Genomic DNA, 16,459 nt, shown 5'->3' on the forward strand with positions numbered 1-16,459 from the left:
TGCGTTATAAGAAGAATCTTTACTTTGAAACTGTCCATTACATTTTTCATAATTTGAAACAGATTTGTATTCGCCTTAAACACTGTTTCAGGGCAAGAGATTGTGTTTTAGACTAAAACGTAATGCTTTATAAGAAGAATCTTATTTTGAAACTCTTTTCTTTACCTTTTTCACACTATGAAACAGCTTTGTATTCGCCTTAAACACTGTTTCAGGTCAAGAGATTGTGCTTTGGACTAAATTGTAATGCATTATAAGAAGAATCTTTACTTTGAAACTCTGTGCTTTACCTTTTTCACACTATGAAACAGCTTTGTATTCGACTTAAACATTGTTTCAGCGCAAGAGATTGTGCTTTGTACTAAAATGTATTGCATTATAAGAAAAATATTAAATTGAAATTCTGTTCTTTACCTTTTTCACACTGTGAAACAATATTGTAATCACCTTAAACACTGTTTCAGGGCAAGAGATTGTGCTTTGTACTAAAATGTAATGCGTTATAAGAAGAATCTTTACTTTGAAACTGTCCATTACCTTTTTCACACTATGAAACAGCTTTCTGTTCGCCTTAAATACTGTTTCAGGGCAAGAGATTGTGCTTTGTACTAAAATGTAATGCGTTATAAGAAGAATCTTTACTTTGAAACTGTCCATTACCTTTTTCACACTATGAAACAGCTTTATATTTGCCTTAAACACTGTTTCAGGGCAAGAGATTGTGCTTTGTACTAAAATGTATTGCATTATAAGAAAAATCTTAAATTGAAATTCTGTCCTTTACCTTTTTCACACTTTGAAACATCTTTATATTCACCTTAAACACTGTTTCAGGGCAATAGATTGTGCGATGGACTAAATTGTAATGCAATATAAGAAGAATCTTTACTTTGAAACTGTGCTTTACCTTTTTCATAATTTGAAACAGCTTTGTATTCGCCTTAAACACTGTTTCAGGGCAAGAGATTGTGTTTTAGACTAAAACGTAATGCTTTATAAGAAGAATCTTATTTTGAAACTCTTTTCTTTACCTTTTTCACACTATGAAACAGCTTTGTATTCGCCTTAAACACTGTTTCAGGGCAAGAGATTGTGCTTTGGACTAAATTGTAATGCAATATAAGAAGAATCTTTACTTTGAAACTCTGTTCTTTACCTTTTTCACACTGTGAAACAATATTGTAATCGCCTTAAACACTGTTTCAGGGCAAGAGATTGTGTTTTCGACTAAAACGTAATGCTTTTTAAGAAGAATCCTTACTTTGAAACTCTGTTCTTTACCTTTTTCACAGTATGAAACAGCTTTATATTCACCTTAAACAATGTTTCAGGGCAAGAGATTGTGCTTTAGACTAAAACGTAAAGCATTATAAGAAGAATCTTTACTTTGAAACTCTGTCCTTTACCTTTTTAACACTTTGAAACATCTTTATATTCACCTTAAACACTGTTTCAGGGCAATAGATTGTGCGATGGACTAAAATGTAATGCGTTATAAGAAGAATCTTTACTTTGAAACTGTCCATTACCTTTTTCATAATTTGAAACAGCTTTGCATTCACCTTAAACACTGTTTCAGGGCAAGAGATTGTGTTTTAGACTAAAATGTAATGCTTTATAAGAAGAATCTTATTTTGAAACTCTTTTCTTTACCTTTTTCACACTATGAAACAGCTTTCTATTCGCCTTAAACAATGTTTCAGGGCAAGAGCTTGTGTTTTCGACTAAAACGTAATGCTTTTTAAGAAGAATCCTTACTTTGAAACTCTGTTCTTTACCTTTTTAACAGTATGAAACAGCTTTGTATTCGCCTTAAACACTGTTTCAGGGCAAGAGATTGTGCTTTAGACTAAAAGGTAAAGCATTATAAGTTGAATCTTTACTTCGAAACTCTGTTCTTTACCTTTTTCACACTATGAAACAGCTTTCTATTCGCCTTAAATACTGTTTCAGGGCAAGAGATTGTGCTTTGTACTAAAATTTAATGCATTATAAGAAGAATCTTTACTTTGAAACTGTCCATTACCTTTTTCACACTATGAAAGAGCTTTGTATTCACCTTAAACACTGTTTCAGGGCAAGAGATTGTGCTTTGTACTAAAATGTAATGCATTATAAGAAGAATCTTTACTTTGAAACTCTGTGCCTTACCTTTTTCACACTATGAAACAGCTTTGTATTCACCTTAAACACTGTTTCAGGGCAAGAGATTGTGCTTTGTACTAAAATGTAATGCATTATAAGAAGAATCTTTACTTTGAAACTCTGTGCTTTACCTTTTTCACACTATGAAACAGCTTTGTATTCAACTTAAACATTGTTTCAGCGCAAGAGATTGTGCTTTGTACTAAAATGTATTGCATTATAAGAAAAATCTTAAATTGAAATTCTGTCCTTTACCTTTTTCACACTTTGAAACATCTTTATATTCAGCTTAAACACTGTTTCAGGGCAATAGATTGTGCGATGGACTAAAATGTAATGCGTTATAAGAAGAATCTTTACTTTGAAACTGTCCATTACCTTTTTCATAATTTGAAACAGCTTTGTATTCGCCTTAAACACTGTTTCAGGGCAAGAGATTGTGTTTTAGACTAAAACGTAATGCTTTATATGAAGAATCTTATTTTGAAACTCTTTTCTTTACCTTTTTCACACTATGAAACAGCTTTGTATTCACCTTAAACACTGTTTCAGTTCAAGAGATTGTGCTTTGGACTAAATTGTAATGCATGATAAGAAGAATCTTTACTTTGAAACTCTGTGCTTTACCTTTTTCACACTATGAAACAGCTTTGTATTCGACTTAAACATTGTTTCAGCGCAAGAGATTGTGCTTTGTACTAAAATGTATTGCATTATAAGAAAAATCTTAAATTGAAATTCTGTTCTTTACCTTTTTCACACTGTGAAACAATATTGTAATCGCCTTAAACACTGTTTCAGGGCAAGAGATTGTGTTTTCAACTAAAACGTAATGCTTTTTAAGAAGAATCCTTACTTTGAAACTCTGTTCTTTACCTTTTTCACACTATGAAACAGCTTTATATTCACCTTAAACACTGTTTCAGGGCAAGAGATTGTGTTTTAGACTAAAACGTAATGCTTTATAAGAAGAATCTTATTTTGAAACTCTTTTCTTTACCTTTTTCACACTATGAAACAGCTTTGTATTCGCCTTAAACACTGTTTCAGGGCAAGAGATTGTGCTTTCGACTAAATTATAATGCAATATAAGAAGAATCTTTACTTTGAAACTCTGTGCTTTACCTTTTTCATACTATGAAACTGCCTTGTATTCGACTTAAACATTGTTTCAGCGCAAGAGATTGTGCTTTGTACTAAAATGTATTGCATTATAAGAAAAATCTTAAATTGAAATTCTGTTCTTTACCTTTTTCACACTGTGAAACAATATTGTAATCGCCTTAAACACTGTTTCAGGGCAAGAGATTGTGTTTTCGACTAAAACGTAATGCTTTTTAAGAAGAATCCTTACTTTGAAACTCTGTTCTTTACCTTTTTCACAGTATGAAACAGCTTTATATTCACCTTAAACAATGTTTCAGGGCAAGAGATTGTGCTTTAGACTAAAACGTAAAGCATTATAAGAAGAATCTTTACTTTGAAACTCTGTCCTTTACCTTTTTAACACTTTGAAACATCTTTATATTCACCTTAAACACTGTTTCAGGGCAATAGATTGTGCTTTGTACTAAAATGTAATGCGTTATAAGAAGAATCTTTACTTTGAAACTGTCCATTACCTTTTTCATAATTTGAAACAGCTTTGTATTCGCCTTAAACACTGTTTCAGGGCAAGAGATTGTGTTTTAGACTAAAACGTAATGCTTTATAAGAAGAATCTTATTTTGAAACTCTTTTCTTTACCTTTTTCACACTATGAAACAGCTTTGTATTCGCCTTAAACACTGTTTCAGGGCAAGAGATTGTGCTTTGGACTAAATTGTAATGCATTATAAGAAGAATCTTTACTTTGAAACTCTGTTCTTTACCTTTTTCACACTATGAAACAGCTTTGTATTCGAATTAAACATTGTTTCAGCGCAAGAGATTGTGCTTTGTACTAAAATGTATTGCATTATAAGAAAAATATTAAATTGAAATTCTGTTCTTTACCTTTTTCACACTGTGAAACAATATTGTAATCACCTTAAACACTGTTTCAGGGCAAGAGATTGTGTTTTCGACTAAAATGTAATGCTTTTTAAGAAGAATCCTTACTTTGAAACTCTGTTCTTTACCTTTTTCACACTATGAAACAGCTTTATATTCGCCTTAAACACTGTTTCAGGGCAAGAGATTGTGCTTTAGACTAAAAGGTAAAGCATTATAAGAAGAATCTTTACTTCGAAACTCTGTTCTTTACTTTTTTCACACTATGAAACAGCTTTCTATTCGCCTTAAATACTGTTTCAGGGCAAGAGATTGTGCTTTGTACTAAAATGTAATGCGTTATAAGAAGAATCTTTACTTTGAAACTGTCCATTACCTTTTTCACACTATGAAACAGCTTTCTATTCGCCTTAAATACTGTTTCAGGGCAAGAGATTGTGCTTTGTACTAAAATGTATTGCATTATAAGAAAAATCTTAAATTGAAATTCTGTCCTTTACCTTTTTCACACTTTGAAACATCTTTATATTCACCTTAAACACTGTTTCAGGGCAATAGATTGTGCGATGGACTAAATTGTAATGCAATATAAGAAGAATCTTTAGTTTGAAACTGTCCATTACCTTTTTCATAATTTGAAACAGCTTTGTATTCGCCTTAAACACTGTTTCAGGGCAAGAGATTGTGTTTTAGACTAAAACGTAATGCTTTATAAGAAGAATCTTATTTTGAAACTCTGTTCTTTACCTTTTTCACACTATGAAACAGCTTTATATTCGCCTTAAACACTATTTCAGGGCAAGAGATTGTGCTTTAGACTAAAACGTAAAGCATTATAACAAGAATCTTTACTTTGAAACTCTGTTCTTTACCTTTTTCACACTATGAAACAGCTTTCTATTCGCCTTAAACACTGTTTCAGGGCAAGAGATTGTGCTTTGTACCAAAATGTAATGCATTATGAGAAGAATCTTTACTTTGAAACTCTGTCCTTTACCTTTTTCACACTTTGAAACATCTTTATATTCACCTTAAACACTGTTTCAGGGCAAGAGATTGTGCTTTGTACTAAAATGTAATGCGTTATAAGAAGAATCTCTACTTTGAAACTGTCCATTACCTTTTTCACACTATGAAAGAGCTTTGTATTCACCTTAAACACTGTTTCAGGGCAAGAGATTGTGCTTTGTACTAAAATGTATTGCATTATAAGAAAAATCTTAAATTGAAATTCTGTCCTTTACCTTTTTCACACTTTGAAACATCTTTATATTCACCTTAAACACTGTTTCAGGGCAATAGATTGTGCGATGGACTAAATTGTAATGCAATATAAGAAGAATCTTTACTTTGAAACTCTGTGCTTTACCTTTTTCATAATTTGAAACAGCTTTGTATTCGCCTTAAACACTGTTTCAGGGCAAGAGATTGTGTTTTCGACTAAAACGTAAAGCTTTATAAGAAGAATCTTATTTTGAAACTCTGTGCTTTACCTTTTTCATACTATGAAACAGCCTTGTATTCGACTTAAACATTGTTTCAGCGCAAGAGATTGTGCTTTGTAATAAAATGTATTGCATTATAAGAAAAATCTTAAATTGAAATTCTGTTCTTTACCTTTTTCACACTGTGAAACAATATTGTAATCGCCTTAAACACTGTTTCAGGGCAAGAGATTGTGTTTTCGACTAAAACGTAATGCTTTTTAAGAAGAATCCTTACTTTGAAACTCTGTTCTTTACCTTTTTCACAGTATGAAACAGCTTTATATTCACCTTAAACAATGTTTCAGGGCAAGAGATTGTGCTTTAGACTAAAACATAAAGCATTATAAGAAGAATCTTTACTTTGAAACTCTGTCCTTTACCTTTTTAACACTTTGAAACATCTTTATATTCACCTTAAACACTGTTTCAGGGCAAGAGATTATGCGATCGACTAAAATGTAATGCGTTATAAGAAGAATCTTTACTTTGAAACTGTCCATTACCTTTTTCATAATTTGAAACAGCTTTGTATTCACCTTAAACACTGTTTCAGGGCAAGAGATTGTGTTTTAGACTAAAACGTAATGCTTTATATGAAGAATCTTATTTTGAAACTCTTTTCTTTACCTTTTTCACACTATGAAACAGCTTTGTATTCGCCTTAAACACTGTTTCAGTTCAAGAGATTGTGCTTTGGACTAAATTGTAATGCATTATAAGAAGAATCTTTACTTTGAAACTCTGTGCTTTACCTTTTTCACACTATGAAACAGCTTTGTATTCGACTTAAACATTGTTTCAGCGCAAGAGATTGTGCTTTGTACTAAAATGTATTGCATTATAAGAAAAATATTAAATTGAAATTCTGTTCTTTACCTTTTTCACACTGTGAAACAATATAGTAATCACCTTAAACACTGTTTCAGGGCAAGAGATTGTGTTTTCGACTAAAACGTAATGCTTTTTAAGAAGAATCCTTACTTTGAAACTCTGTTCTTTACCTTTTTCACAGTATGAAGCAGCTTTGTATTTGCCTTAAACACTGTTTCAGGGCAAGAGATTGTGTTTTCGACTAAAACGTAATGCTTTTTAAGAAGAATCCTTACTTTGAAACTCTGTTCTTTACCTTTTTCACACTATGAAACAGCTTTATATTCGCCTTAAACACTGTTTCAGGGCAAGAGATTGTGCTTTAGACTAAAACGTAAAGCATTATAAGAAGAATCTTTACTTTGAAACTCTGTTCTTTACCTTTTTCACACTATGAAACAGCTTTCTATTCGCCTTAAACACTGTTTCAGGGCAAGAGATTGTGCTTTGTACTAAAATGTAATGCATTATGAGAAGAATCTTTACTTTGAAACTCTGTGCTTTACCTTTTTAACACTATGAAACATCTTTCTATTCGCCTTAAACACTGTTTCAGGGCAAGAGATTGTGCTTTGTACTAAAATGTAATGCGTTATAAGAAGAATCTTTACTTTGAAACTGTCCATTACATTTTTCATAATTTGAAACAGATTTGTATTCGCCTTAAACACTGTTTCAGGGCAAGAGATTGTGTTTTAGACTAAAACGTAATGCTTTATAAGAAGAATCTTATTTTGAAACTCTTTTCTTTACCTTTTTCACACTATGAAACAGCTTTGTATTCGCCTTAAACACTGTTTCAGGTCAAGAGATTGTGCTTTGGACTAAATTGTAATGCATTATAAGAAGAATCTTTACTTTGAAACTCTGTGCTTTACCTTTTTCACACTATGAAACAGCTTTGTATTCGACTTAAACATTGTTTCAGCGCAAGAGATTGTGCTTTGTACTAAAATGTATTGCATTATAAGAAAAATATTAAATTGAAATTCTGTTCTTTACCTTTTTCACACTGTGAAACAATATTGTAATCACCTTAAACACTGTTTCAGGGCAAGAGATTGTGCTTTGTACTAAAATGTAATGCGTTATAAGAAGAATCTTTACTTTGAAACTGTCCATTACCTTTTTCACACTATGAAACAGCTTTCTGTTCGCCTTAAATACTGTTTCAGGGCAAGAGATTGTGCTTTGTACTAAAATGTAATGCGTTATAAGAAGAATCTTTACTTTGAAACTGTCCATTACCTTTTTCACACTATGAAACAGCTTTATATTTGCCTTAAACACTGTTTCAGGGCAAGAGATTGTGCTTTGTACTAAAATGTATTGCATTATAAGAAAAATCTTAAATTGAAATTCTGTCCTTTACCTTTTTCACACTTTGAAACATCTTTATATTCACCTTAAACACTGTTTCAGGGCAATAGATTGTGCGATGGACTAAATTGTAATGCAATATAAGAAGAATCTTTACTTTGAAACTGTGCTTTACCTTTTTCATAATTTGAAACAGCTTTGTATTCGCCTTAAACACTGTTTCAGGGCAAGAGATTGTGTTTTAGACTAAAACGTAATGCTTTATAAGAAGAATCTTATTTTGAAACTCTTTTCTTTACCTTTTTCACACTATGAAACAGCTTTGTATTCGCCTTAAACACTGTTTCAGGGCAAGAGATTGTGCTTTGGACTAAATTGTAATGCAATATAAGAAGAATCTTTACTTTGAAACTCTGTTCTTTACCTTTTTCACACTGTGAAACAATATTGTAATCGCCTTAAACACTGTTTCAGGGCAAGAGATTGTGTTTTCGACTAAAACGTAATGCTTTTTAAGAAGAATCCTTACTTTGAAACTCTGTTCTTTACCTTTTTCACAGTATGAAACAGCTTTATATTCACCTTAAACAATGTTTCAGGGCAAGAGATTGTGCTTTAGACTAAAACGTAAAGCATTATAAGAAGAATCTTTACTTTGAAACTCTGTCCTTTACCTTTTTAACACTTTGAAACATCTTTATATTCACCTTAAACACTGTTTCAGGGCAATAGATTGTGCGATGGACTAAAATGTAATGCGTTATAAGAAGAATCTTTACTTTGAAACTGTCCATTACCTTTTTCATAATTTGAAACAGCTTTGCATTCACCTTAAACACTGTTTCAGGGCAAGAGATTGTGTTTTAGACTAAAATGTAATGCTTTATAAGAAGAATCTTATTTTGAAACTCTTTTCTTTACCTTTTTCACACTATGAAACAGCTTTCTATTCGCCTTAAACACTGTTTCAGGGCAAGAGCTTGTGTTTTCGACTAAAACGTAATGCTTTTTAAGAAGAATCCTTACTTTGAAACTCTGTTCTTTACCTTTTTAACAGTATGAAACAGCTTTGTATTCGCCTTAAACACTGTTTCAGGGCAAGAGATTGTGCTTTAGACTAAAAGGTAAAGCATTATAAGTTGAATCTTTACTTCGAAACTCTGTTCTTTACCTTTTTCACACTATGAAACAGCTTTCTATTCGCCTTAAATACTGTTTCAGGGCAAGAGATTGTGCTTTGTACTAAAATTTAATGCATTATAAGAAGAATCTTTACTTTGAAACTGTCCATTACCTTTTTCACACTATGAAAGAGCTTTGTATTCACCTTAAACACTGTTTCAGGGCAAGAGATTGTGCTTTGTAGTAAAATGTAATGCATTATAAGAAGAATCTTTACTTTGAAACTCTGTGCCTTACCTTTTTCACACTATGAAACAGCTTTGTATTCACCTTAAACACTGTTTCAGGGCAAGAGATTGTGCTTTGTACTAAAATGTAATGCATTATAAGAAGAATCTTTACTTTGAAACTCTGTGCTTTACCTTTTTCACACTATGAAACAGCTTTGTATTCAACTTAAACATTGTTTCAGCGCAAGAGATTGTGCTTTGTACTAAAATGTATTGCATTATAAGAAAAATCTTAAATTGAAATTCTGTCCTTTACCTTTTTCACACTTTGAAACATCTTTATATTCACCTTAAACACTGTTTCAGGGCAATAGATTGTGCGATGGACTAAAATGTAATGCGTTATAAGAAGAATCTTTACTTTGAAACTGTCCATTACCTTTTTCATAATTTGAAACAGCTTTGTATTCGCCTTAAACACTGTTTCAGGGCAAGAGATTGTGTTTTAGACTAAAACGTAATGCTTTATATGAAGAATCTTATTTTGAAACTCTTTTCTTTACCTTTTTCACACTATGAAACAGCTTTGTATTCACCTTAAACACTGTTTCAGTTCAAGAGATTGTGCTTTGGACTAAATTGTAATGCATGATAAGAAGAATCTTTACTTTGAAACTCTGTGCTTTACCTTTTTCACACTATGAAACAGCTTTGTATTCGACTTAAACATTGTTTCAGCGCAAGAGATTGTGCTTTGTACTAAAATGTATTGCATTATAAGAAAAATCTTAAATTGAAATTCTGTTCTTTACCTTTTTCACACTGTGAAACAATATTGTAATCGCCTTAAACACTGTTTCAGGGCAAGAGATTGTGTTTTCAACTAAAACGTAATGCTTTTTAAGAAGAATCCTTACTTTGAAACTCTGTTCTTTACCTTTTTCACACTATGAAACAGCTTTATATTCACCTTAAACACTGTTTCAGGGCAAGAGATTGTGTTTTAGACTAAAACGTAATGCTTTATAAGAAGAATCTTATTTTGAAACTCTTTTCTTTACCTTTTTCACACTATGAAACAGCTTTGTATTCGCCTTAAACACTGTTTCAGGGCAAGAGATTGTGCTTTCGACTAAATTATAATGCAATATAAGAAGAATCTTTACTTTGAAACTCTGTGCTTTACCTTTTTCATACTATGAAACTGCCTTGTATTCGACTTAAACATTGTTTCAGCGCAAGAGATTGTGCTTTGTACTAAAATGTATTGCATTATAAGAAAAATCTTAAATTGAAATTCTGTTCTTTACCTTTTTCACACTGTGAAACAATATTGTAATCGCCTTAAACACTGTTTCAGGGCAAGAGATTGTGTTTTCGACTAAAACGTAATGCTTTTTAAGAAGAATCCTTACTTTGAAACTCTGTTCTTTACCTTTTTCACAGTATGAAACAGCTTTATATTCACCTTAAACAATGTTTCAGGGCAAGAGATTGTGCTTTAGACTAAAACGTAAAGCATTATAAGAAGAATCTTTACTTTGAAACTCTGTCCTTTACCTTTTTAACACTTTGAAACATCTTTATATTCACCTTAAACACTGTTTCAGGGCAATAGATTGTGCTTTGTACTAAAATGTAATGCGTTATAAGAAGAATCTTTACTTTGAAACTGTCCATTACCTTTTTCATAATTTGAAACAGCTTTGTATTCGCCTTAAACACTGTTTCAGGGCAAGAGATTGTGTTTTAGACTAAAACGTAATGCTTTATAAGAAGAATCTTATTTTGAAACTCTTTTCTTTACCTTTTTCACACTATGAAACAGCTTTGTATTCGCCTTAAACACTGTTTCAGGGCAAGAGATTGTGCTTTGGACTAAATTGTAATGCATTATAAGAAGAATCTTTACTTTGAAACTCTGTTCTTTACCTTTTTCACACTATGAAACAGCTTTGTATTCGAATTAAACATTGTTTCAGCGCAAGAGATTGTGCTTTGTACTAAAATGTATTGCATTATAAGAAAAATATTAAATTGAAATTCTGTTCTTTACCTTTTTCACACTGTGAAACAATATTGTAATCACCTTAAACACTGTTTCAGGGCAAGAGATTGTGTTTTCGCCTAAAACGTAATGCTTTTTAAGAAGAATCCTTACTTTGAAACTCTGTTCTTTACCTTTTTCACAGTATGAAACAGCTTTGTATTTGCCTTAAACACTGTTTCAGGGCAAGAGATTGTGTTTTCGACTAAAACGTAATGCTTTTTAAGAATAATCCTTACTTTGAAATTCTGTTCTTTACCTTTTTCACACTATGAAACAGCTTTCTATTCGCCTTAAACACTGTTTCAGGGCAAGAGATTGTGCTTTGTACTAAAATGTAATGCATTATGAGAAGAATCTTTACTTTGAAACTCTGTGCTTTACCTTTTTCACACTTTGAAACATCTTTATATTCACCTTAAACACTGTTTCAGGGCAAGAGATTGTGCTTTGTACTAAAATGTAATGCGTTATAAGAAGAATCTCTACTTTGAAACTGTCCATTACCTTTTTCACACTATGAAAGAGCTTTGTATTCACCTTAAACACTGTTTCAGGGCAAGAGATTGTGCTTTGGACTAAATTGTAATGCATTATAAGAAGAATCTTTACTTTGAAACTCTGTGCTTTACCTTTTTCACACTATGAAACAGCTTTGTATTCGACTTCAACATTGTTTCAGCGCAAGAGATTGTGCTTTGTAATAAAATGTATTGCATTATAAGAAAAATCTTAAATTGAAATTCTGTTCTTTACCTTTTTCACACTGTGAAACAATATTGTAATCGCCTTAAACACTGTTTCAGGGCAAGAGATTGTGTTTTCGACTAAAACGTAATGCTTTTTAAGAAGAATCCTTACTTTGAAACTCTGTTCTTTACCTTTTTCACACTATGAAACAGCTTTATATTCGCCTTAAACACTGTTTCAGGGCAAGAGATTGTGCTTTAGACTAAAACGTAAAGCATTATAAGAAGAATCTTTACTTTGAAACTGTTCTTTACCTTTTTCACACTATGAAACAGCTTTCTATTCGCCTTAAACACTGTTTCAGGGCAAGAGATTGTGCTTTGTACTAAAATGTAATGCGTTATAAGAAGAATCTTTACTTTGAAACTGTCCATTACCTTTTTCATAATTTGAAACAGCTTTGTATTCGCCTTAAACACTGTTTCAGGTCAAGAGATTGTGTTTTAGACTAAAACATAATGCTTTATAAGAAGAATCATATTTTGAAACTCTTTTCTTTACCTTTTTCACACTTTGAAACAGCTTTGTATTCGCCTTAAACACTGTTTCAGGGCAAGAGATTGTGCTTTAGACTAAAAGGTAAAGCATTATAAGAAGAATCTTTACTTCGAAACTCTGTTCTTTACCTTTTTCACACTATGAAACAGCTTTCTATTCGCCTTAAATACTGTTTCAGGGCAAGAGATTGTGCTTTGTACTAAAATGTAATGCGTTATAAGAAGAATCTTAACTTTGAAACTGTCCATTACCTTTTTCACACTATGAAAGAGCTTTGTATTCACCTTAAACACTGTTTCAGGGCAAGAGATTGTGCTTTGTACTAAAATGTAATGCATTATAAGAAGAATCTTTACTTTAAAACTCTGTGCTTTACCTTTTTCACACTATGAAACAGCTTTGTATTCACCTTAAACACTGTTTCAGGGCAAGAGATTGTGCTTTGTACTAAAATGTAATGCATTATAAGAAGAATCTTTACTTTGAAACTCTGTGCTTTACCTTTTTCACACTATGAAACAGCTTTGTATTCGACTTAAACATTGTTTGAGCGCAAGAGATTGTGCTTTGTACTAAAATGTATTGCATTATAAGAAACATCTTAAATTGAAATTCTGTTCTTTACCTTTTTCACACTGTGAAACAATATTGTAATCGCCTTAAACACTGTTTCAGGGTAAGAGATTGTGTTTTCGACTAAAACGTAATGCTTTTTAAGAAGAATCCTTACTTTGAAACTCTGTTCTTTACCTTTTTCACAGTATGAAACAGCTTTGTATTTGCCTTAAACACTGTTTCAGGGCAAGAGATTGTGTTTTCGACTAAAACGTAATGCTTTATAAGAATCTTATTTTGAAACTCTTTTCTTTACCTTTTTCACACTATGAAACAGCTTTGTATTCACCTTAAACACTGTTTCAGGGCAAGAGATTGTGCTTTGGACTAAATTGTAATGAATTATAAGAAGAATCTTTACTTTGAAACTCTGTGCTTTACCTTTTTCACACTATGAAACATCTTTCTATTCGCCTTAAACACTGTTTCAGGGCAAGAGATTGTGCTTTGTACTAAAATGTAATGCGTTATAAGAAGAATCTTTACTTTGAAACTGTCCATTACCTTTTTCATAATTTGAAACAGCTTTGTATTCGCCTTAAACACTGTTTCAGGGCAAGAGATTGTGTTTTAGACTAAAACGTAATGCTTTATAAGAAGAATCTTATTTTGAAACTCTTTTCTTTACCTTTTTCACAATATGAAACAGCTTTGTATTCGCCTTAAACACTGTTTCAGGGCAAGAGATTGTGCTTTGGACTAAATTGTAATGCATTATAAGAAGAATCTTTACTTTGAAACTCTGTTCTTTACCTTTTTCACACTATGAAACAGCTTTGTATTCGAATTAAACATTGTTTCAGCGCAAGAGATTGTGCTTTGTACTAAAATGTATTGCATTATAAGAAAAATATTAAATTGAAATTCTGTTCTTTACCTTTTTCACACTGTGAAACAATATTGTAATCACCTTAAACACTGTTTCAGGGCAAGAGATTGTGCTTTAGACTAAAAGGTAAAGCATTATAAGAAGAATCTTTACTTCGAAACTCTGTTCTTTACCTTTTTCACACTATGAAACAGCTTTCTGTTCGCCGTAAATACTGTTTCAGGGCAAGAGATTGTGCTTTGTACTAAAATGTAATGCGTTATAAGAAGAATCTTTACTTTGAAACTGTCCATTACCTTTTTCACACTATGAAACAGCTTTCTAATCGCCTTAAATACTGTTTCAGGGCAAGAGATTGTGCTTTGTACTAAAATGTATTGCATTATAAGAAAAATCTTAAATTGAAATTCTGTCCTTTACCTTTTTCACACTTTGAAACATCTTTATATTCACCTTAAACACTGTTTCAGGGCAATAGATTGTGCGATGGACTAAATTGTAATGCAATATAAGAAGAATCTTTACTTTGAAACTCTGTGCTTTACCTTTTTCATAATTTGAAACAGCTTTGTATTCGCCTTAAACACTGTTTCAGGGCAAGAGATTGTGTTTTAGACTAAAACGTAATGCTTTATAAGAAGAGTCTTATTTTGAAACTCTTTTCTTTACCTTTTTCACACTATGAAACAGCTTTGTATTCGCCTTAAACACTGTTTCAGGGCAAGAGATTGTGCTTTCGACTAAATTATAATGCAATATAAGAAGAATCTTTACTTTGAAACTCTGTGCTTTACCTTTTTCATACTATGAAACTGCCTTGTATTCGACTTAAACATTGTTTCAGCGCAAGAGATTGTGCTTTGTACTAAAATGTATTGCATTATAAGAAAAATCTTAAATTGAAATTCTGTTCTTTACCTTTTTCACACTGTGAAACAATATTGTAATCGCCTTAAACACTGTTTCAGGGCAAGAGATTGTGTTTTCAACTAAAACGTAATGCTTTTTAAGAAGAATCCTTACTTTGAAACTCTGTTCTTTACCTTTTTCACAGTATGAAACAGCTTTGTATTTGCCTTAAACACTGTTTCAGGGCAAGAGATTGTTTTCGACTAAAACGTAATGCTTTTTAAGAAGAATCCTTACTTTGAAACTCTGTTCTTTACCTTTTTCACACTATGAAACAGCTTTGTATTCGACTTAAATATTGTTTCAGCGCAAGAGATTGTGCTTTGTACTAAAATGTATTGCATTATAAGAAAAATATTAAATTGAAATTCTGTTCTTTACCTTTTTCACACTGTGAAACAATATAGTAATCACCTTAAACACTGTTTCAGGGCAAGAGATTGTGTTTTCGACTAAAACGTAATGCTTTTTAAGAAGAATCCTTACTGTGAAACTCTGTTCTTTACCTTTTTCACAGTATGAAGCAGCTTTGTATTTGCCTTAAACACTGTTTCAGGGCAAGAGATTGTGTTTTCGACTAAAACGTAATGCTTTTTAAGAAGAATCCTTACTTTGAAACTCTGTTCTTTACCTTTTTCACACTATGAAACAGCTTTATATTCGCCTTAAACACTGTTTCAGGGCAAGAGATTGTGCTTTAGACTAAAACGTAAAGCATTATAAGAAGAATCTTTACTTTGAAACTCTGTTCTTTACCTTTTTCACACTATGAAACAGCTTTCTATTCGCCTTAAACACTGTTTCAGGGCAAGAGATTGTGCTTTGTACTAAAATGTAATGCATTATGAGAAGAATCTTTACTTTGAAACTCTGTGCTTTACCTTTTTAACACTATGAAACATCTTTCTATTCGCCTTAAACACTGTTTCAGGGCAAGAGATTGTGCTTTGTACTAAAATGTAATGCGTTATAAGAAGAATCTTTACTTTGAAACTGTCCATTACATTTTTCATAATTTGAAACAGATTTGTATTCACCTTAAACACTGTTTCAGGGCAAGAGATTGTGTTTTAGACTAAAACGTAATGCTTTATAAGAAGAATCTTATTTTGAAACTCTTTTCTTTACCTTTTTCACACTATGAAACAGCTTTGTATTCGCCTTAAACACTGTTTCAGGTCAAGAGATTGTGCTTTGGACTAAATTGTAATGCATTATAAGAAGAATCTTTACTTTGAAACTCTGTTCTTTACCTTTTTCACACTATGAAACAGCTTTGTATTCGAATTAAACATTGTTTCAGCGCAAGAGATTGTGCTTTGTACTAAAATGTATTGCATTATAAGAAAAATATTAAATTGAAATTCTGTTCTTTACCTTTTTCACACTGTGAAACAATATTGTAATCACCTTAAACACTGTTTCAGGGCAAGAGATTGTGCTTTAGACTAAAAGGTAAAGCATTATAAGAAGAATTTTTACTTCGAAACTCTGTTCTTTACCTTTTTCACACTATGAAACAGCTTTCTGTTCGCCTTAAATACTGTTTCAGGGCAAGAGATTGTGCTTTGTACTAAAATGTAATGCGTTATAAGAAGAATCTTTACTTTGAAACTGTCCATTACCTTTTTCACACTATGAAACA

The sequence above is a fragment of the Electrophorus electricus genome, chromosome 15 (assembly GCF_041902795.1).
Source record: "Electrophorus electricus isolate QZ-2024a chromosome 15, ASM4190279v1, whole genome shotgun sequence".
Taxonomy (NCBI): Eukaryota; Metazoa; Chordata; class Actinopteri; order Gymnotiformes; family Gymnotidae; genus Electrophorus; species Electrophorus electricus.